This window comes from Neophocaena asiaeorientalis, unplaced genomic scaffold, assembly GCF_003031525.2.
Source record: "Neophocaena asiaeorientalis asiaeorientalis breed wild unplaced genomic scaffold, Neophocaena_asiaeorientalis_V1.1 scaffold606, whole genome shotgun sequence".
NCBI classification, from domain to species: Eukaryota; Metazoa; Chordata; class Mammalia; order Artiodactyla; family Phocoenidae; genus Neophocaena; species Neophocaena asiaeorientalis.
This window is the reverse complement of record NW_020173687.1, coordinates 11,624,487-11,647,621: the sequence shown is the minus strand read 5'-3', so window position 1 is coordinate 11,647,621 and position 23,135 is coordinate 11,624,487. Positions and strand designations below refer to the sequence as shown.

The 23,135-nt window shown below is 47.9% G+C and overlaps 1 protein-coding gene across 1 annotated transcript in view; it reads right to left on the bottom strand.

Moving 5' to 3' along the window:
* The window catches only part of PTGIS (prostaglandin I2 synthase), an 89,390-nt gene extending 71,229 nt beyond the window's left edge, over positions 1-18,161 (bottom strand). Inside the window, exons 1-2 of the mRNA XM_024750383.1 lie at positions 18,048-18,161; positions 15,530-15,588 (exon numbers count right to left, since the gene is read on the bottom strand). The gene's annotated coding sequence lies outside the window, so the exon portion shown is untranslated. The remainder of the gene's footprint in view (positions 1-15,529; positions 15,589-18,047) is intronic.
* Positions 18,162-23,135: the final 4,974 nt, after the last annotated feature.

Here is a 23,135-nt window from a genome sequence, read left to right as displayed (position 1 = left end):
CAAATATATGGTGAATAAACAAGCTTCGGGTTATAGGCTGGGCTCAAATCACAGCTCTCTACTCACCCATGGGAAAGCCACTTCACTCCACCAAACCTCCCTTCCTTCATCTGCATGCGGACATGTCCGTGGTTTTTTTTGTTTTGTTTTATTTTTTTAATAAAACACAAATACAGAAAGCCACACAGTACAGACATATACCTTAATGATTTATGATAAGGCAACTAAACTTCCTTGTGGCCACCTCCAGGTGAAGAAACAGAACTTGGCCAGTTACCCCAGAAGCCCCTGCAGTAGCCCTGTCCTACTCCGGGACAGCCCCACCCTCCTTCCAAAAGGAACCGCGACCCTGACTTTTAGAGTTAACTCTTGTGTTTCTTTATAGTTTTATCACTTCTGTTTGTATCCCTAGGCTATATTTTTTCTTGCCCATTTAAAAAAAAAAAATTGATTGAGAATTCCCTGGCAGTCCAGTGGTTAGGACTCCGTACTTTCACTGCTGAGGGCCTGGGTTCAATCCCTGGCCGGGGAACTAAGATTCTACAAACCGCATGCAGCATGGCCACTCCCCCCGCACACACACACACAAATTGATATGTTCTCAGTCTTTTAATTTCTGTTCCCCCTACCATTTGTTTCTTTTCCTTACAGTTCACCTGTTGCAAAACCTGGGTTGTCTGACCTGTTGATTGCCCTGGGGCTGATTGTAACACAGCACACTCTAGCCTTGGCGTTTCCTGCAAAATGGCAGAAAGATTCAGATGCCTGATCAGGGATATTTGTGAGGAATGAGGATGGGAGAGGAGCCTGGCCCCAGGGGGCAGCCCCTGAATGCAGGAGCCGAGAAGGTTCGGGTGCCCATGTAACCTGACCGCAGCTCAGCCAGGCGAGACATCCAGTCTCAACAATCCATCTTGGCTTCTCTCCCCAACTCAGACCAAGCTTCCCCACCTCAGGAAAGTTCCAGGACCGAGGCTGGCTCGTCCCAGTGGGAGCTGGCAGCAGAATGGCCCATAATTTTAGCAGTTCCTCTTCCCTAAAATTATTTCCCATCTGGAAATGGATTCCAAACCCCGCCCAGGAAAGAGTTGGTGGTGCAGGGAACATTTTTCTATTAAAAACAACAAAACGAGATCAGACACCGAACGCTGAGTTATTGTAGGCCAGGCTCTGGAGGCCTGGCTGAGTGCCAGCTGTATACCCTCCTTGAGGGGCTCTGCCAGGGAGGAGCAGAAGGTGAGAGGGACAGTCAGGCTCTGTTCCCAGGATCCCCCATCCCACCCTGGGCACAGACTCTGCATGCAGGGCCTGGGAGGGCCTGGATGACCAGAGGAGAAGGGTTTGGGCTGGGATCGAGCTGTGGGCTGTTCTAGGTCACATGGGACATCAGGTCCCAGAGAGGAAGGTGGTTTTCCCCACAGGGATTCTCTTGCTCTGAGCACCTCAAGGAAAATGCTTCTTGCTGCTAACAGCTCCTTATCATCTAGCTAACCCTCTCATCCCTTCTAACAAAGTTCCAGCAGGCTCTGTTTCTAGAGTGGGCGAGGAAGCATCTGGAAGGATGCAATGGTGTTGTTTAGCTCTTATTGTGTTTATTTTCAACATTATCTTCATTACACAGGTTTTCCATTTCTGCTAATAATATATAGTTTCCTTTGTACAGAAACAGGTTTAGTTTAGAAGAAAGGTGGGTGGGCAGTCCCTTTAAAATATAGATTAAGGAAGGCAGGGAGCACATATAACACAAAACTCAGAGCCGACCAGAATTTGGGAGACTCTGGTGCCACGGTTAAGAGGGCAGACTCCAGAGCCTGAGGGCCTGTACTTAAATCCTAGTTCTGACGCTTGTGGGCTGTGTGATCTCGGGAAAATCACTTGTCCTCTCTGAGCTCTGGGGTTTTTCATCTGTAAAAGAAAGGAAAGTAATAGCACTTCCATCACAGTTCTTTCTTTCTTTTTTTTTTTTTTTTTGAGGAAACTTTTAGTTTATTTTAGTAATTTTTATTGGAGCACAGTTGCTTTATAATGTTGCGTTAATTTCTGCTGTACAGCAAAGTGAATATATAAAACCTTCCCATTTAGGTCACCACAGAGCATTGAGTAGGGTTCCCTGTGCTATACAGTAGGTTCGCATTAGTATCACAGTTATTTCTGAGGATTCAATAAGACATTGCTGGGAAAACACTCAGCAGGCACATGAAGGACCCATTCTATTCATTCAGCCAAAATTCATTGAACGTTGCTCCTGAGTTCATGATGTTTCCTGAAAAAGCAGGTTCAAATCCCAGCCCTCGGCTTACTGGCTGGCTGAACAAGCTGCCCTACCTCTCTGAGCCTCAGCTTCCCCATCTGTAAGAGGGGGACATTGATAGTCCTTTGAGGTTCCCGCAGGAGGTGGAGGGTGGCCTTCTGAGACCCCATGGCACACTGCGTGTCCTGTGTCTGTCCCTGCCTCTCAGTCACAGTGAATTGAGCCCCAACATCTACCTCATCCTGACTCCCTGCCGATCTTTTTAAAAATTATTTATTTATTTTTTTTATTTTTGGTTGCATTGGGTCTTCGTTGCTGCCCGGGGGCTTTTCTCTAGTTGCGGCGAGCGGGAGCTACTCTTCATTGCGATGTGCGGGCTTCTCATTGCAGTGGCTTCTCTTGTTGCGGAGCACAGGTTCTAGGCATACGGGCTTCAGTAGTTGTGGCACGTGGGCTCAGTAGTTGTGGTGCATGGGCTTAGTTGCTCCGTAGCATGTGGGATCTTCCCCGACCAGGGCTCAAACCCGGGTCCCCTACATTGGCAGGTGGATTCTTAACCACTGCGCCACCAGGGAAGTACCCCCCTACCCCACCCCATCTTTTTGATGTTATTTTAGCCAGACTTGGCTACTGAGGTTCCTTGAGCCACCCCGGGGCCTTTGTATACACTGCCGCTTCCGTCTGAAATATCCTCCTGCTTCCAGATGGGTAACTATTGCTCCTCCGGAAAAATCAGGTAGGCTTCCTGCCCTCCCCTGAAGCATCCCCTGAGGCTTCCCCTCTCTGGGCCATCCCAGCTCCCCAGTCTTCCCATAGTTTCTGATTCTCTGATATGGAGGGTCCATGAATATTTTAAACAAATAATTATGCTCTCGGCACAATGTCTGCCTCCCTTTTTTCACTGTGTGGATACACTCACTCCCTCCCCAAAGGAGACCACGCAAATGTCTAATGAGTACAATCATAGCTTATAATCCCAAGGTGCGCGATCTGCCTCCATACACTGAAGACGCATTGCGGAACAGCATCGCCTCTGCTAGCGACCTCAGCTGTCCAGCCTCAGTTACCGCCTCTGAATAATGTGGCAATAACAGTGCCCGCCTCATTCGGGCTGTCCCAAGGGCTGTTAACGTATGTGGGAAGCCCTGAGCACAGCGCTCGATGCAGGGGAGGAGAAAGACATCTCTTTGGTAGGACAGGACCTCTCAGACCAGGGCTGGGACTAGGGTGAAGCAAGCGAGGTGCCTAGGGTGCGAAATGTAAGGAGGTGCTCGCTCTCAGAGCCACGAAGACCCAGTTCCCAGGAGCCTCAGAGGAGGCCCAGATCTCTGCTGCCCCCTGCTGGTCACTCTGCAGAATGACACTCCTTCCCTCTGCTCCCAAAGGTCCCTGACCCTCACCCTCAGAGCTGGACGGGAGGAGGGCACATTGCCAGCTTCGAGGGACGGGTCCTGCTTCTGCACCTGTGGGAGCCTCAGTTTCTTCACCCATAAAATGGGGTAGGAGAGCCTCACAGTGCATGGCAAACAGGAGGCACTCAATCATCTATGTCCTTCCTTCAACACCAGCATTTAAGGAGCAACTACTATGTGCAAAGGACAAAGAAGGAGACTGAAATTCAAGTCCTTCCCTTCAGGGGCTGAAGGGGTGGAGAGGGGAGCATGAGGAGGCCGGGAATGGCGACTGAAGTACAGGACCGCCCCTATTAAGCACCCACTGGGCACCACACACTGTTCTAAACACTTGTGGAGGAACACATTTAATGCTCTCAGAATGCAATGAGGAGGGTACTGTTTTTACTCTTGTTAGGAAACTGAGGTCCAGAGAGGTTAAGGAGCCGGTCCAAGGTCACACAACCTTGGTTATGGAAGTGAGACTAAACCCCACAAAGTTCTAGTGCAAGGTGGGAAGGGCTGTGCAGGTTCATCCATTCATTCATTCTACAAATATTTGTTGCACACTTACTGGGTACCAGGCACGAAGCTGGATGCTGGAGAGAGAACAGTGACCAAACAGACAGCCTCTGCCCCCAGGGAGCTGTTCACATAGAGGAGATGGGCAAAATAAATGTATATCACTTGGTGATTCTTGCTGTATATAAAAAATGGAGTGAGAAGGGAGGGAAAGCAGGCTGGAGTGTCTTTTGATTTTAAACAGAAGGGCAGGGGCCTTTGGGGCCATTTAGGGACTTTGGATTTCTTTGTGAAGGAGAAGTGGGAACCATGGAAGGTTCTGAGCAGGAGAGGGACATGGGGGTGACAGAGAGAGAGAAGTCAGAGACAACTGACTCCCTGAGTGTTTGGGGGAAGAGTTGTTTCAGATGCGTCCGTTCAAGTTGCCTGTTAGTGTGGATGTGAAGTTTGGGCTCATCTGGATAAAACATCTTGCATTGACCTGGCACACCGTGAGCCATGGGCAAGCGCTTGCTCGATACTATTGGCATTATTATTACAGGAATGCTGGAGGGATCATTTCTGAAGTCTTGGTTCCTCCGGGTGCTGTTGCAGTGTCTCACGAGGCCACCAGGTGGCACCAGCGCACAGTAGGCAGGCCTGAGGCTGCTTACCCGGGGACACAGCATCCCAGGCCAGCATCTCTCAACCAGCCAGGTTTGGACAGGCTCATTCTGTGGTGACAGCTGTCCTGTGCACTGCGGCATCTTTGGTCTCCGATCACTCGATGTCAGCAGCACACCCCGATGCCCCGGGGGACCAGCAAATGCACCAAAATTGTCTTCAGACATTGCCAGGTCATCTCCTAGAGGGAAAAATCTACCCCTGCTCTTCTCTCAACCACTCTGTGCCAGATACATTGGCCTCCCCGAAGCTCCTCCCACTCATCTGCATATTCCTGCTGCAGGACCTTTGCACTTGCTGTTCCCTCTGTCTGGAACTCTCTTCCCCCAAGATATTGTCATGGCTGCTCCATTTCATCCAGGTCTCTGATCAGATATCACCACGTCAGGGACTTCCCTGGTGGTCCAGTGGTTGGGACTTTGCCTTCCAATGCAGGGGGTGCGGGTTCGATCCCTGGTCAGGGAGCTAAGATCCCACATGCCTGGCAGCCAAAAAACCAAAACATAAAATAGAAGCAATATTGTAACAAATTCAATAAAGACTTAAAAATATATATATATCACCACCTCAAAGGCCCCCTGTCCCAGATGCCCTCTACCCAATTACCTGAATATTTTTACAGCACATTATCACTAGCAGAAAGGATACTGTTAAAATGTTAATTCCTTTACTGTGGATCTCCCCCACACAACAGACAAACCCCTGCCCTCTTAGAGCTCAAGTTCTGGTGAGCCAGATGGTCAGGAAGGGCCTCTTTGAAGTGGTGACATTTGAGTTGTGACTTGAAGGATGAGAAAGGACTGGTTGCGGGAGAAACTGAGGAAAGGTCTCTCCTGACAGAAGGAATAGCAAGTGCAAAGGCCCAGGGGCTGATGAACCCCTAGAGCCTGCCTTGGAGCAGGCCTGTCTGCTCACTGGGTGGTGAGCTCCCAGGCCACGCACAGCTGAGAGCACTTGAGTCATCAGGAAGCCTGATGGTGTGGACAGGGACTAGGCTACACCTGGTCACACAAAGGCTAATTCATGGCCAGATGGGAAGGACACAGGGCAGCCCAAGTGGTTGGCTCCCTCTTGTCAGCTCCCAGGAAGCTCTGGCTGGAAACAATTGAAAGTCTGGAGCTTCCCAGGAGACTCAAGTTTCCCTGGGTCGGGGAGAGAAACACGGGCAGCCTGGTCACTTGGACACACTGGGCAGCTGTGTAAAGGCTTTGAGGTCCCACGGCCCCATTCTAAGTCCAGCCCCCCACCCCTCGCCAGCTGAGCGACCTTGGCCACATCACCCCACTCTCTGGGCTTCAGTTCCCTCACCTCTAAAATGGAGTGAAAAAGAGGACAGTGTGAGGCCACGTGGGAACCAGGTGTTATGCGGTAGGAGCTTGATAGCAGGTGGCCGGCCGTAGCGGTTGGCTATGGTGGTACTAAGTATGAAGACCAGCAGGGGAGCGTGGCAGGGGTTTCCGGTTCAGAGAGCCCGGGTTTGACCCAGATCTCTTGCTTTCCAGCCTGGGGCAGGTGTGATCTCCCTGCTCCTTGCCTCAGTTAAGGGATAATGAGAGCCAGACACAGGACGATGGCTAAAAAGACCCCAGCATGGGGGCCTGTGGTTAGAGATGTGGGGTCCAGGGCTTCAGAGGGCAGCCTCAGGAGGGTAGGTGGGAAGTGTAAGGGCATGTTCCCTACAAGCTGACAACAGGAACGGTTTCTGGAAAGGCCCGGCTAAATGGCTGATATGGCAGAAGAATGATGCATCTGGGTCAGCCTGCTGGGTTCAAGTCCCCCGTACTAGCTGTGTGTCCTCGGGCAAGTTACGAAACCTCTCTGTGCCTTGGTGCCTTCTTCTGTGAAACAGGGGTAAGATCATCCCCACTAGGCCACGGGGTGGGTGTAAGGTCCTGATGGGAGAAGGTTCATACAAAGAATGGCTGACAGGCTGAGGGTCCGCTTTGATGACCCATAACCGAGTAGGCATCAAGGCTCCAAGGAGCTGGGAGGGGAACGGGGAAGCGAGCAGGACCTGGAAGGGCCGTGGGGCAGAGGAGGCAACACCCGCGTGTTGTGTGAACACATTGACGAGCTCGGCCGTGGATCAGGGTGAGAAGGCATATCTCAGGCCGGGGAGCAGCAAGAGAAGAGAACCTGAGGCTGGAAAACTACACAGTGGCCATGGGTGCTTCAGGTCCTACTAGAAAAGCTGGCTGCACCCAAAGAAAGGAGAGCGGACATGTGGAGATAAGGGGTGTGGACTCGGCCTGGGGCAGTAGGGAGCCATGGAAGGTTTGGGAATTGAGGGCCCAACTGCTCTTTGCATGAGACTTGACATAGTTAGGATCCTCCGCTTCAGAGCTTCAGCCCCTGCACCCAGCTTGGAGCCTGCCACACGGTGGGTGCCCAGGGAAATGGTTTTGAATGAATAAACGAAATAATGAGCGCACGGAACCCAGCCACTTGACAGCTGCCCTTATTCTGCCTTTCCCCACCCACACAGCACTACATACCTCGAGGGACTTAGATATAGCTCTAGAAAAGATTATAGTAGCTAACACATGTAGGGCATCTACTATTGGGTTTTAGGAAGAGCCAAGAACTAAACAGGTCTAGTCACTGCGTTTGTGGAGCTCACATTTCAGTGACACACCAGGAACAGGTAAACAAATAAATGTGCGTCTGACGTGATGTGCTCTGGAGTGGATGAAACAGGAGTGAGACAGAGTGATGAGGTGAGGGTCAGGCCGGCTCTGAGGGGATAGTTGAAGGAACAGCCATGGGAGCAGCTGAGGGAAGGGCATGCCAGGCCGGGGGACCAGCAAGTGCAAATGTCCTGAGGTGGGAATGAGCTCAGTGAGAGGGAGTTGCGGCGAGGAGGCCCTAATGGCTGAGGAGGGAAAATGAAGGGACAGGCGGGCCTGCAGGGCCTGTGGGGCGAGGAGACAGGACTTCCCTCCGTATGCAGCAGGCGCCCTGGAGGGCTGTGAGCAGGGAACTGGCTTGGTCTCCTTCACCTTTTATATCCTCCTAGTCAAAGGGCTTCACCATTATCATCATCCCCATTTTACAGATGAGGAGACTGAGCCTCCAGAGTTTGCATGATTTACCTTAGGTCATATGGCCAATAAGAGGCAGAGCCAGGGCTCAATGCCCCCCCACTCCCCACCCCGTCTGTCTCTGGGGCCTGCAGGGCTGGAGGCGGATTGAAATATACCTACTGGACCCAACACAGGTCTCCTGAGTCACCAGGTTGGGCCCAGAGCTAATTTCTAGCAGCCAAGAGCTGCCCCGGGGAGGTGTCCCTCGCAGGGTCACTCCTTGGTGGCCTGCCCCAGTGGCTGTGAAGTGCTTCCATGCCCTTTTGATTCCCCGGCAGTTCCGGCTACACTACCTCAGCCCTCAGCACGCGTGTTGTCCTGTGTGGAGTCCTGGCCCATTGCTGATACTGGGCCCAGGCCTGAGGGCAGAGGGCAGGACAGATAAATGCAGGCAGCGGGAAGCCCCTGTGGACGCCACTAGGCCAGACTCCTGTGGATGAAGCAGAAGCCAAGGCTACCTCATCAGAAGCTCAGGGGCCCAGGTCCCACACAGATAACATGACCCAAGAAGAGGGAGACTCCTGTGGCAGAACTTGGCTTCTATAAGAGAAAGAGGGAAGGAAGAGAGAAGGGGAGGGAGTGAGGGAAGAAAGGAAGGAGAGAAGGAGGGAAGGGATGAAAGAAGGGATGGAGGGGGTTTCCCTGGTGGCGCAGTGGTTGGGAGTCCGCCTGCCGATGCAGGGGACATGTGTTCGTGTCTCGGTCTGGGAAGATCCCACATGCCGCGGAGCCTGGGCGTCTGGAGCCTGTGCTCCGCGGCGGGAGAGGCCACAGCAGTGAGGCCCGCGTACCACAAAAAAAAAAAAAAGAAGGGATGGAGGGAGGAAGGAAGGATTCTAGTGCTATCATCTCATTTAATTCTCATAACAACCAACGATGATGATGATACTCATTTTACTGATGAGAAAATTAAAACCCAAAGAGGAAAAGTTTTCTCTCAAAGTCCCAGAGCCAGGAAGGGGGAGAGCCAGCATCAAATCCAGGCCTTTCTCCTTCCACAGCCCCTTTGACTGGGCCTGGTAGCCCCTCAGACTCTTAAGCTTTCATTTTCTTCCCCACAAAGTACAGCACTCTGGACTGAGCCTCCAGGGGCCAGCCAGGCCTGGCTGTGGACCTTGGAGCAGGGCAGGGTTGGTCAGTGCAGCAAGGTGGTCCTGGGGGAGCCTGGTGGCCTCCCTGGGGTTGCTGGCCATCATGCTGGAGGCCACTCTGTCCGTGGGACCCAACCCACCCAGGAGGAGCCCATCTCAACATAGGAGTCATCTGGGGCCTGTGTGGCCCATTTTGGGGTGGGAGGCCCAGAAGTTGCCTGTAACTTGCCCAGGGTCACACAGGGGGAGAGCAGACACAGCCAGGGAACAGGGGGTACAGTGCCCTTTCTTCCTGCCCACTCAGGATAGTCTTCCAACAATTGCCTCTTTTGTGCAGCCTCAGTTTTCCCCACTCCCAGGACCTCATGTTAAAAAACATAAAATGCCTTCCCTTGACCCCATCACCTTACCACGAGCATCCCTCCCTCCACTCCCCCATACCTGGTGAGAGTCCACACTCCCTGGCCCACTTCTACACCCTACCCCCTCCTCAGTGTCCCCCAACCAGGCTTCCACCCTCTGTGCCACCAAATGGCTCTCAATGTCACAATCCTTGTTGCCAAGTCCAATTGTGGCATCCGCGCTCAGCAATATCATTTCTCAGCAATGTCCTCCCAGAGCCCTGTGTTTGGACCCCTGCCGGCAGCGCTCCTCTCCCTCCCTTGGTGACCTCACCCATTCTGCTGCCTGAAATAAACATGCGTGATGAATCTCACATTCCTATCAGCATCCTGATCTCTCCTGGGCTCTGGACTGGAATATCGAATTGCGGACTTGAAACATCCTAAGAAGACATCTTGCGTTTCTCCAAACACTTATTCCTCCCCCATCCCCACCCCAAACCTCCAGTCTCTGCTCCTGGTGACACCACCCAGTGGCTCAGGCTCCAAAGGCATCACTATTTTTTTGTTTTTAATTGGGGTAGAGTTGCTTTACAATGCTGTGTTAGTTCCTGTTGTACAACGAACTGAATCAGCCATATGTATACACATATCCCCTCCCTCTTGGACCTCCCTCCCACCCCACCCCCCAGGCATCACTCTTGATTCCTCTGTGCCCCTCACCGCTACCTCCAAAATGTGTCCTGAATCATCCACTTCGCTGCCACCACCTCGCTCCAAGCCACCGCCATCCTCACCTACAACCTCCTTGCTCGTTTCTCCGCTGCCACAGAGCTCCCTACAGCAGCCAGAGGGAACTTTATTTTTTAAATTGTTTTGGCCACGTCGCGCGGCTTGTGGGATCTTAGCTCCCCGACCTGGGCCCTCGGCAGTGAAAGCGCCGGGTCCTAACCACTGGACAGCCAGGGAGCTCCCAAGAGGGAACTTTTGGAAACGTAAATCCAAACATGTCACTTGCCTGCTGAAACCTTCCAGTGGCTCCTGGCTGCCCTTCCGCAATCACCAAAGTTCTCACCACGGCCCACAAGGCCCTGTCTTTGCCTCCTCCTCTCCCCTTCAGCTACTCTGGCTTCCTTCTACTTCTTCCAACAAGCCAAGTTCTCTCCTGCCTCAGGACATCTGCAGTTCCTCTTTCCCATTCCCCTGTTCTTGTCATAACTGCCCTTCTTTTAAACCCCAGCTGAACTGTCACCTTCCCAGGGGTCTCTTCCCCGACCATCCAATTGAAGGAGCCCCACCCTGTGTCCTGGTCATTCTCGACCCCATCTCCCTGTTTATTTCCTTCACAGTTCTAAGCACATCTGGAACTCAGTCATTTATTTGTTTACTTGTTTATTGTCCATCCACCCTTCCTCCCCAGAAAGTTGGTTCCACGAAGGCAGGGATTTATATCTGTCTTGTTCGCTGCTATAGACGGAAGCCAGGTACCCAGCACAGTGTGTAGCACAGAGTAGATGCTCAGTAAACATCTGTTGGATGGATGGATGAATTCATACGCAACCAGAAAAATGAACCTAAACTACACATTTAATCTTGCCACTCTCCCACTCAAGAACCTTCCTTGGCTCCCCACTGTCTACAGAGTAGACAGCAAACTCTTCTTTGTGACATTCAAAGCTTTCTGAACTGGTCCCACATTGGGTACTCACTGCACCCCCAGAAGATAAATCATTCATAGTGGCCTGTTAGGAAGTGGATCGGTTAGGTGTCCGTCTCCCCACACCCTGCCAAGAGCCATCTGAGAGCGGGGTCTTGGCGGTCTTCATCTTGGTCTATTGGCATTTAGCCTTTTGTCAGCAGCATCAGAGACGTTTGATGAATAAATACAAGAATTAGTGAGTGAGTGAGAGAAAGTGGCCTCACTGTGACTTGGGGAGCCAGCAAGGGAGAAGGCTCAGATGTAGGAAGCTTCAGACTCAGAGAGCGGCACTTTCCAAATTTAGAATATGGGAGTAGTTTCACTGTTTCAGGTCACTGCTCCTGGTCAGGGTTTCAAAAGTATGTAGAGGTGGGGCTTTGTGGTAACAGGGAAATTTTGAAAACTACCAGCAATCAGCCCGGCAGTGTCTCTCAGGAAGGGATGATTTGTTTTTTTTTTCGTTTTTTTTCCACTAAATTATTTATTTTTGGTTGTTTTGGGTCTTTGTTGCTATGCGTGGGCTTTCTCTAGTTGTGAGCGGGGGCTACTCTGTTGTGGTGCATGGGCTTCTCATTGCAGTGGCTTCTCTTGTTGCAGAGCACGGGCTCTAGGCGTGCAGGCTTCAGTAGTTGTGGCACGCGGGCTCAGTAGTTGTGGCGCACGGGCTTAGTTGGCCCACAGTATGAGGGATCTTCCTGACCAGGGCTCAAACCTGCGTCCCCTGCATTGGCAGGCGGATTCTTAACCACTGCACCACCAGGGAAGTCCCAGGAAGGGATGATTTGAATGATAATTATCAGATCCTCCAATTCTAAGAGCTGTGCCGCATCAGATTGGTAAAAACACACTCTCATGTGATTTTGACCAAAACCATGAAGACCCACAGCCCTGGCAGTGAAGGTTGTTGGGACTTATGGTCTTGCTGGTGTTCTTCTGGTCTTTGCACACCTCTCAGACCCTTTCAAATCTCTTGATTTGCAGGTGGGATGGGAGCAGAGCTGGGATGGAGGAGAAGCAGCTATGCGAAGCCACTGTGGCTTAGCAAACTGGTCTTATGGTGAGTGTGTATCTGGAGTGGCTTTGGAGGCATTGAAATTACGGGGAAGAGACAAAGGCACTTCCCACAGCCCTTGATGCCAGCCCTTGACACTACCACTGACCATGATAACACCCCAGGCCTGACGTGACAGATGCCAACGCTCCCTCCAAACCTGGCCCCAGGACCCCACGCTACAGTGGGGGGTGAGCTGTTCCTTTAACGATCATGATGGCTGATTAACGATTCATATTTACCATCACCTGTGAATTAGCTTCAAGGGAAACTTGTTAAGGTTAATTTATGCCACTTGTGAAATGAATTCTGCTCCCCATTCTGGCAGAAAACTTCCTTGGGAGGTTATGAGCTGTGCAGCTCAAGAAAGCACAGCTCTGCGACCTTCTCTCCCTCCCTACCACCTTGCCCTGCCCCCCTCAGCTGCCCACTACTACTGCATGTGGCACTGACAGGCACTGTGTGATTAATCTCCGGGACAATGGTGGGTGGCTTGGTGAAGTAGCCAAATGGGAAAGAGGTCCCTGCTTTGCGGGGGCAAGGAATAGGGGAGAGGGAGATGTAAATCTTCTGCTCTTAATTCTAGAAAGAAGAGGGACTGGGAAAGATGCTCTATAGCTGGATTCCACTTCTACAACTAGCTCCATAGCTAGAACTCCACAGCCTGGGGAAGTCATTTCATGTCTCGGGGGCTCCATTTCCTTAGCAGTGGTTCAGATTTTTGTAAGAAGGACAAATTGAAAAGCCAAGAAGCCTGGGTAGCTGGGTAGGCATCTCTCTCTCTCTCTCTCTCTCTCTCTCTCTCTCTCTCTCTCTCTCTCTCTTTCTCATTCAACAAATATTTTAAGACCATCTACTGTCACACCCTACCCTGGATGGCGAGGAGACCTGAGATTCTTGCCCTCCAGAAGTTTACAATGTAGAGGGGGAAGAAAGATAATAAACCAGTGAACACATAAATGAACAAGCAGATTCATCTAGTGATGTGGTATAAAGAAAAAGAACACAGAATTGGGACAGTCGGCTGCTCCAAACTGGGTGTTTAGGGAAGACACCTGAAATTGATGGAGTGCTCCCAGCAGAGGGAGGAAAAAGAGAAAATCTTCCCCAAAGCTAACGTCTCCAGCGTCACCTTTAAATGCACTCCAATTCTTGACTTACTACCCTACCTAAGATATGCCAGATATACCTACAAAATTTAATCTTTTAAACTGAATTAATTAGCCATGAGGCTGGCAAAATTTTTCCTGTAAAGGGCTAGATAGTAAATATTTTAGACTCTAGGGGCCATACGTAGTCCCTGTCACAACTCAACCACTCGATTTTCCCGTTGTAACTTGAAGCAGCCGTAGACAATATGTAAACCAACGGGCATGACTGTGTGCCGATAAAACTTTATTTACCAGAGGCTGGCTGGCCAGAGTTTGCCAACCTTTGTAAATTTTTAGGCTAAAGGGTCTTCCCTGGTGGTCCAGTGGTTAAGACTCTGTGCTTCCAACACAAGGGGTGCAGGTTCAATCTCTGGTCAGGGAAGTGAGATCCCACACGCTGAGCGGCGTGCCCAAAAAAAGAAAAAAAAATTAGGCTAAAAATTAACAGAAATATGAACGGTGAAGGAAGATCACAGAACAAAAAGAAGTCCAGGAAAAATAAAGCTAACAATGTGTACTGGCCAGTTTATCACCACATAACACGTAATAGCAATTCCGCAGAAGGAAATCAAACCGCCCAACAAGAATAGACAAACATGCTAAGCTCTGTCAACACAAAGGAAAAGGGAGTGACAGCAAAGAGTGACAGAAACACGGAAAAGCAAGCCAGATAGTGAAGAAAGGATGCACCACAGGAAGGATGTGCCGATTACAATATTAAACTGTCCATTCCTTGATCCTGGCCCAGGGCTGGAGAGAGCTAACCAGAGATTCAGAGCAATGGGGGACATGGTGCTTTTGTCTGTCATTCTGTCTTTATGCCTGTCATTTTATGTCTGACAAACATTTATGTCTGTCATCTGAACAGATGATCAAAAACAGAACAGAGGCAAAAGTTTTTTTTAATTTACAAATTGATTCAACAAATATTTAATGAGGACCTACTATGTTAGGGGCTACCAAGACTTAAAGTGGGGAAAGTGGCAGTTCTTATTGGATGGGGTTATTGAGAAGCAGAATTTTATGATTATTATTTTTTTAATTTTAATCGTGGTAAAATATACATACTGTAAAAATTACCATCTTAACCATTTTCACATGTACAGTTCAGTATTGTCAAGTATATCCACACTGTTGTGCAACCACCTCCAAAACTTTTCATCTTGCAAAAATGAAATTCTATTATCATTGAACGGCAAAATTTCATTTCCCCCTCCCTTCAGTCCCTGGCAACCACATTCTAGCTCTTGTCTCTATGATTCTGTCTACTCTAGGAAGCTCATATAAATGGAATCGTAGAGTATTTGTCTTTTTGTGAGTGGCTTCTTTTACTTAGCATAATAGCCTCAAGGTTCATCCATTTTATAGCATGTGTCAGAATTTCTTTTCAAGGCTGAATAATATTCCATTATATATACCACATTTTACTAATCCATTCCTCTGTTGATGGACACTTGGGTTGCTTCCACCTTTTGGCTATTGTGGACAACACTGCTATGAGCATGGGAGTACAACTATCTCTCTGAGGCTTTCAATTCTTTTGGATATATACCCAGAAGTGGAATTGCTGGGTCATGTGGTGATTCTATTTTAAATTTTCAAAGAAAGACTGTGTTCCATACCATTTGCACCATTTTACATTCCCATCAACAGTGCACAAGGGACGCAATTTCTCCACATCCTTGTCAACACTTATTGGAGGCAAAACAATTTAGAACTGAAACCTTAGCTGTACCCTGTCACTCCCTAACATGATATATTGATAGATACTATGAAGTGGGTTTTGTTTGTGTTTGTCTTTCTTCCCAACTGGATTGGAGGATATGGACTCTGTTTTTCTCACTGCTCAATCCCCAGCACCCAGTCCAGGACTTGTATACAGCAGGACCTAAGGTATCAGGTAGGTGCTCAAAAATTTCCTGAATGAACAAAAGAATGAATCATCTCAATTTGACGTGGAAAAAATCAGATGAGATAAGATGAATGTAGAAAGAGCCAGACACACCCATCTCTGAATCCCATTCAGGAGCTTGGGGCCTTAAGTGAAGTCACATTTCTCCGGTCCTGTTTTCTCTTTTGCAAAAGGGAGGTCACAATACTTGACATATGATGTCATTGTGAAGGGTAAGTGCAAAGACATGTGAGTTACTTAGCACAATGCTTGACGCATAATAGGTGGTCAGCCAACGGAGCCTCCTTCATCATGGCAGCTTCACCATGAAGCACGGTATATAAATCTAAGGTATTCTTACTATTAGTAAATCCTAATTCTTAAGACCAACTTACCCACAGGAGAAGTAACTTGGAGCCAAGATTTCTAGCTGGTGACAAGATCACAGACATTTCTGTCAAAAGAAAAATTGTAATGGAATGAAATACAAAATAATACAACAAAATAGAAAGATGCCATCAGATTTGTTTGCCTATCATTTAGGGATTTTTCTTTTTTCATAGTATTTTTGTTGTGAATCCACTGACTAATAAAAACATAGTTGCAGGGCTTCCCTGGTGGCACAGTGGTTGGGAGTACACCTGCCGATGCAGGGGACGCCGGTTCGTGCCCCGGTCTGGGAAGATCCCACATGCCGCGGAGTAGCTGGGCCCGTGAGCCATGGTCGCTGAGCCTGCGCGTCCGGAGCCTGTGCTCCGCAACGGCAGAGGCCACAACAGTGAGAGGCCCACGTACCGCAAAAAACAAACAAACAAACAAACAAAAAAAAACATAGTTGCAGGATCATGAGTTGGTCACAGCTAGAGGGAATGGTTCATGTTTTCTCTGAGCAAAAGGATTTGGTAATTCTGGAGATTAGAATTAATACTGTAAAGGTACTAAGACTTCCCAAATTAATACTTCAATGTCATGTCAATCATAATCCTATATCGATTTTTTAATAGAACTTGACAAAATGAATCTAAATTTCACTGGATTAAGAAAATACATAAAAATAGCCAAGAAATTTTTAATAATGAACAATCATGAGGTTATATGGATATGTTCACTCTAACAATTCAAAGAGCTATTCACTTATGATTTATGGATTCTTCTGTATGTAAACTCCACTTCTAGAAAAGCTTACATTTAAAAGTTCGAGGAGGATATGGAAGATGAGAGATACTTGTCTTTTGAAAATATACTATAGGGATAAATATGAACTATGTAAAGCAGAATGAGACAAAGAACTTGGTGGAATGCAAGAATCTTGCTAAAGGGGACTTCTCTGGTGGTGCAGTGGTTAAGACTCTGAGCTCCCAATGCAGGGGGCCCGGGTTCGATTCCTGGTCAGGGAATTAGATCCCACATGCATGCCGCAGCTAAGGGTTTGCATGCCACAACTAAGGAGCCAGTGAGCTGCAACTAAGGAGCCCATGAGCCGCAACTAAAGAGCCTGCCTGCTGCAAATAAGACCCGGTGCAACCAAATTAATTAACTAAAAAAAAAAAAGAATCTTGTTAAAGAATTTAATGTATGAGACATGGTATTTCAAAAAAATGAGGAAATTACATATTATGATAAACAATATTGGGACAATTAGCAGTCCATTCAGAAAAAAATAAAAATTTGGACCCTCCCCCCCTACCTCATCTCATACACAAAATCAATTCCAGGGGATTAAAGATATAAAGGGCATGGTCACTCATAGATGGTAGAAGGGTTAATTCAGACTTCCTTTTTGTAGGACGAATTGGTGTATTCCATCAACATTTAAAATGTGCAAATTCTTCGCCCCAGTAATTTCACTTTTTGGACTCTCTCAAGTTGACCTGCTTACATATATGCACCCGAATTTATGGGCAGCTGTGTTCACTGTGGTGCATATCATGTGATAGTGGAAAACTGGAAACAGCCTCCATGTCCATCAGGAGTAGAATAGGTAAATAAATTACATCCATCCATACTACATGCGACCATTCACAGGAATAATATAGGTTTGCTCATTCATTCATTCAACAAATATTCATTGAGCACCTACTATGTGCCAGGACTGGTTCTTGGCACTGGGGATAGAGCAGGGAATAAAACAGTCTCTACCTTCATGGGGATTACATTTGGGTGGGGCCGACAGTCAGTGAACAAAGAACGAATAACCATATAGTAGGATTCAGAGTAAGAGATCTTGTGAAGCAAAAGAAAGGTGAATGAGGGCTGATGCACAGTAGACTGGGTGCCCATGGAATGCTTCCCGGAGGGAGTGACATTTGAACTCTGAGACAGCTCTTCATTCACAGAGAAGAGGTCACCAAGAAATAGTAATATACAAAGCCAAAAGTAATACAATTTAAGTTTCTTTAAAAGTATACATGTCTTAAGCGAGAGAGAGGCATGGACATATATACACTGCCAAACGTAAGGTAGATAGCTAGTGGGAAGCAGCCGCATAGCACAGGGAGATCAGCTCGGTGCTTTGTGACCATCTAGAGGGGTGGGATAGGGAGGGTGGGAGGGAGGGAGACGCAAGAGGGAAGAGATATGGGAACATATGTATATGTATAACTGATTCACTTTGTTATAAAGCAGAAACTAACACACCATTGTAAAGCAATTATACTCCAATAAAGATTTAAAAAAGTATACATGTCTTTATCTCCCTATACATGCACGTAGGCATATAGGTACATACAGACAGCAGCTAAACTGCTAAAATTAAAGGGAGAATTGAAATATTTTTTTCAGCAAGCATGTGCTCATGTATTACTTTTATAATAAAAATATTTGTGAGTTGTGTTTGTGAACAAAAGCTAATAAGAGCACATATGCAGAAAAAGAAGTTGCATCACAAGTAGCCTAGCGGTTAAGAGCATTTACCTTGGGGTAAAAATGACCTGGTGTTGAAATCCTGGCTGGCTCCATCCGCTAGTTTTGTCACCTCAGGCAAGTGGTGGCTTGGTGGCTGCCGTTCCCCACCTCTAGCGCAATGGTTCCCAATTGGGGATTTTGCTCTCCCCAGGGTCACATGGTAATGCCTGGTGACATTTTTGGTTGTTACAGCTGGGAGGAGGGAGTGCTACGCTACCAGCATCTAAAGGGTAGAGGCCAAGGGTGCAGCTAAATAGCCTACATTGCAGAGAGGATGCCAACCCTCCCTCTCCATCCCGTACAAAGAATTATCCGCCCCCAAGTGTCAAGAGGCGAGACTGAGAAACCCCGCTTTAGAGAAAGGGGCAGAGTCTACCTTGCAGGGCTGAGGATTAAGAGTACACAATGCACTTAATTAGCACAGCACCTGACCCTGAAGCAGCACTCAATAAATGGGAACTACTATTTTTATCACTGGACTTCCCCCAAATTAAAAAAAATTTTGAGTGGGGAGGAAGTGGTAGAACCAGAAATCAATTCGGCCAAATTCCGATTCTCGTGACTTACTAGAAAGGATCCTGGATCTTTTAACAGCAACATGGGTCTTCACGGGCTGTTTGCCAATTAGAGATGGCATAGGAAGGGCTCCTAATTCCTCCTGGTGTTTGCTTTGATCTCACCCCCTGCTACCAGTTCAGGAGCATTCCCGATGGATTATTCCTTGTCTCACGTATATTCAGCTATCTTTCTCTGGTGGGCATCTCCCTGGGGTTCAAAAACACACTGAAGTTTCTCTTGTTGGAAAGCCAAAATCAAAACCTGCCCTGAGCCTCACACACTTCCTCCAGGTACCAGCCTTCTTTTTTCATCCCTTTATAGGAAATTCAAGAAACGCCTGCACTCACTGCTACTCCACCTGCTCCTTTCTTGGTCTTCTCCAGTGTGGCTCCCCTTGCACCTCCACTTCAGCAGAATGGCTCTAGCCTCGACCAATGTCCTTCCCGCTGCTAATCCTTAAATTTCATGCCTCGTCTTGCATCACTTCTTTGCTGCATTCAGTGCTATTGACCACCCCCTTGAACATGTCTCCTCCCTTGACCTTCCTGTCCTATCCACTCCTGTCTTCCTCCTATCACTCTTCCTGTCTGCCCCACTGGCTAATCCTCTTCTTCCCAACTGTTATTAATGGAGATCTTAGAGTCTTGGGTCAAGACCACCTTCTGTTCTCCCTCTATGCGTCCTGTTCTACTCCGTCCCTAAACAATCTCATCCACTCCTAGATTTTCACGAATCTCCTACCCCAGAGACTCACAAATCCATCTGTGGTCCCGACTATTCCTTTGAGTCCCCGAGCCAGCATTCGCAGAATGGCCTGTTTGCTGTTTCGGCTTGGTTGTCTCAAAACCCCCTGAACTCAGCACACTCATGACAGATCTCATGACCTTCCCCGTGAACCTGGTCCAATGCCATCCAGTGCCCTCATCTCATGAAAATGGCCTTGCCATCCATACAAGTGGCAAAGCCAGCTTAGTGGATTCCTCCATCCCAACAGCAATCCATGTCCAGGTCTTGTATTACGTCAGCATCCCTCCATCTCCTCTCCTCCGTCCTGCACACCACGCCCCACCATGACCGCATTCACCTACCTGGTCCTCCTACTTCTTTCTCTACAATCCGCCATTCTCCCTGCAGCCAGAGGCCTCTGTTCAAATTACTCTCAACTCACATCACACACAGCCCTACCTACTGGAAGCGCTTGAATCCACTGCTCTAAACATAAAACCTGAAAGCTTTACCTTGGCTCACAGGGCCCTGCACTGCATGGTCCAGCCCCGTCCACCTCCCCAGCCTAACACTGCCCGCTGCGCCCCTTTGCCCTTTCTGCTCCCGCCTTACTGGCTTTCTGTTCTTGCAGCTCCCAGGGTACACTGTTCATCTCCCCTCAGCTCACCCACCGCACCTCAGGGACGCCTTCCCTACCGTGCACTCATGGTCCGGAGTTACCTCCTTTATAGCACTTACCGTGGTTGTAGTTAAATCATACCCTCCATCTGGGAGTGCAGGAGGAGAAAAGGATAGTAAGCTTTATGAAGCCACTGACCCTTTATTATTTTGCTAATCATTATATCCCTAGCACCTGGGCACAGAACTTTCCACGCAATAAATATCAGTGAGTGGTAAACATTCAACAAAAAGAAGCTACAATTATACTCCAGGCAGTATCAGGCACACGGCAAACTGTGGACTGGCCCCAGAGGACCTCCTGGAGGCAAACTCCATCGACCCTCACCCCACCCCTTGCCCAGGTGTCTTATTTGACTTGATGGGCATCGCCTGGGCCAGTTCTTGAACGAAAACCCAAGTGTGGGCGGATGCCTGGTAGCACAGTGGGGTTCGATGCTTTGGCTACATGGGCAGCGTTTTTCACTCAAGTGGTCTGACTGCAGGGCTCGGGCTGGCAGTATTTCTCTCAGGACTACCTGGAGGTCAGCCCGGCAAAGTGGAAGCCAAGGCTCTAAGAAGTCAAACTGTCCCAGACAAAGACAGACAACCACCAAGGTTTGGTTCTTGAATATGTATTTTTTACTGAAAAAATCATTCATAAATTAACATACAAAAATGTACAAACACATGAGTAAATAATGTAATGACAAAGGACTATTTTCTGTGAAAAGTGTTTTTTAAAACATCTTTAGATTTCAGTGCAAAAATGTACCCCTGGCACCTCTTAAAACATAAGAGCAAGCTCAAAAAACTCGTAGTGATGGAAGTAAGCGAGCTACGTTCAATGTAATGGTCATTGGTGAGTGGATACAATCAGTACGTGTGCTGCTGCTTAGCTCTTAATGTCTGTGGTAGAGAGGCTCTCACAAGAGGCCCTGTAATGTCAGAATGAATAGTTTTGCTGATAACCCCCCCAAAACAAAACAGCGTGAAAGGAAAACTTCTTCCTATACGCAGCAATCAAAAGACAAGACTGATTTAAGGGGTCATTCGTTGGTAGCCTTAAAGAATTTCAGCTGTCAAAATATATGCAAGGTCACATTTGGTTCTTATTGTTCTTTTTTTCTTAACGTGAGAATTGCACAGTTAACAGCACACAGGCCTGGCTGTGTTTTCAGCTTCTACCTTTCCCCACACGGTACTCAGCTTGGTGGATAAATGACTTCCAGTGCACAGCAAGAGATTCCACATGAATGAAACAAACTCACACATGACTGCAAGATGATTTAAACGACCCTACTTTGAGCAGTGGAAAGAGACTTTTCCTTTTGTCCTCAAATCAGCATTTTCTTTTTCAAATCAGGTGTCAGCCTTTTGCCAACATTTTGTTCTTGATGGTAAATGTGTTAATGAAAGCCTTCAAACAATATCATTTTACAACGCTGCCGAGTGTACACGAGCCATTCTTGACCAAGAATCAGTCTGTCCTGGCAAATTCTTCCAAATGACATCATAATTTTGTCACACTGAAAGCAGCTCACAGCCCTCAGAGAGAGAAGAGGCCAGGCTAGCCCAGAGGCCTGGGGGTGCTCAAAGGAAGGGGGGAAAGAAATCTTTATTGCTATATGCACCATACATCAAAGGAAAGCCAAAAGAACTTCTGTGTGTCATGTTCCTCGTGAAGGTCTTTTAAAGCAAGAAATGCTCAAAAAAAAAAAACAAAAAAAAAACTCTTTTAAAACATTATGATACAACTTACCAGCGTGTTCAAGGGCAGGAGTCTGCTCTCTCATATGAGCTGGTAAGAGCTTTGCAATGCAGTTTATTTTCTAAATAGCATTCTCCTCTTCGAAGGAACAAAAACACAACAAAAAAACAAGGCCTGGCCAATCACTCCCACAGCCTGTGGGGATCATACGTCCATGGAACCAACACATGCAATGGAAGAAACCCCCAACCCATGTGTATATAAACAAATATAGCCTCTACACACATCCATGTAAACCATGAAAATTAAGGAAGTTGAAGGCAAACAAGGCAATTAAAAAAAAAACATGAAGTACTCTTCAGAAAGTACTCCTAATAATGATATATAAATATGTTTTATGGAAAAGGAGGGGAAAAACCTGGCATTTTTCAGAATTCTGCAGAAGCCAAAGGGGACTATGAGGTGAGGGACTCGGCTCAGGCAAAAACACAAAGGCACAACTTCAAATGTGATTGAGAATCTGACTTCAGAAAGCACATGGGGGTGTGAATGGAGCACTTGGGCTCCTGCGGCCGTCCGGCAGCTTTGTTAGTCTAATCCCAAAGCTTGGATTTGGTCTAACCTGGATCCCAGCTGACCCATAGCACACGAGTGTCACCTGCTCCCTGGCTGAATTCTTCATAATTCAGTTGCTCATTATTCTATGTCCTAGTTAATAGTGTTAATGGCAAAGCTTTCCAGAAACCAAAATGGGAAATATTCAAAGGAATCGCTGAAGCTGGTTGGTAATTTAGGCACAGACTTCAGAAACTGTGGCCAAGTTCCATAAGAGCAAGCGAAAGGAGGAGAGAGAGAGAGAAAGAGAGAGAGACGGAAGTAGGGAAAACCAACACCCACATTCTCTCTTTACCATGATGGAAGGACAAGACAGGAAGTCCAGAGATCCAGGGGTGTGTGCACAGTGGGCCCACCTGACGGGTTTGCTTCAAGTGGGAGAGCAGTGTTCTAACACAGCAGCTTCGTGTTCAGCACAAGACTGGGATGAGAGTGGACGTGCCCAGCAGGGCAGAGACTCCAGAGCCAAAGTCGGGAGCAAGACTTTTGGAAAAGGGGACAGGGGTGGGGGCACAAGAAGTTAGCTACCGGTGATAAAGATTGGACTGTTTTGCTCTCTTGTGACATGCCCTATAACCACTCCCTTCCAGAGTGACAGCAATTTGGGAGACGATGTTATTCCACTTGAGCTGAGTTCCTGCATCTGCCAAACAAATACGGGATCTAATTTATAAACTCTCGGTTTGAATTGGAGCCAGCTAGAAAATTAAATTTAAAAAAGGCATTTTACATGGCTTATTTACAATTATACTTCTTCAAGAAGTGATTGTTATATGTCTATTTATCTTCCCCAATCCCTCCCCCACTCCCCCCTCATCCCCACCCAAAGC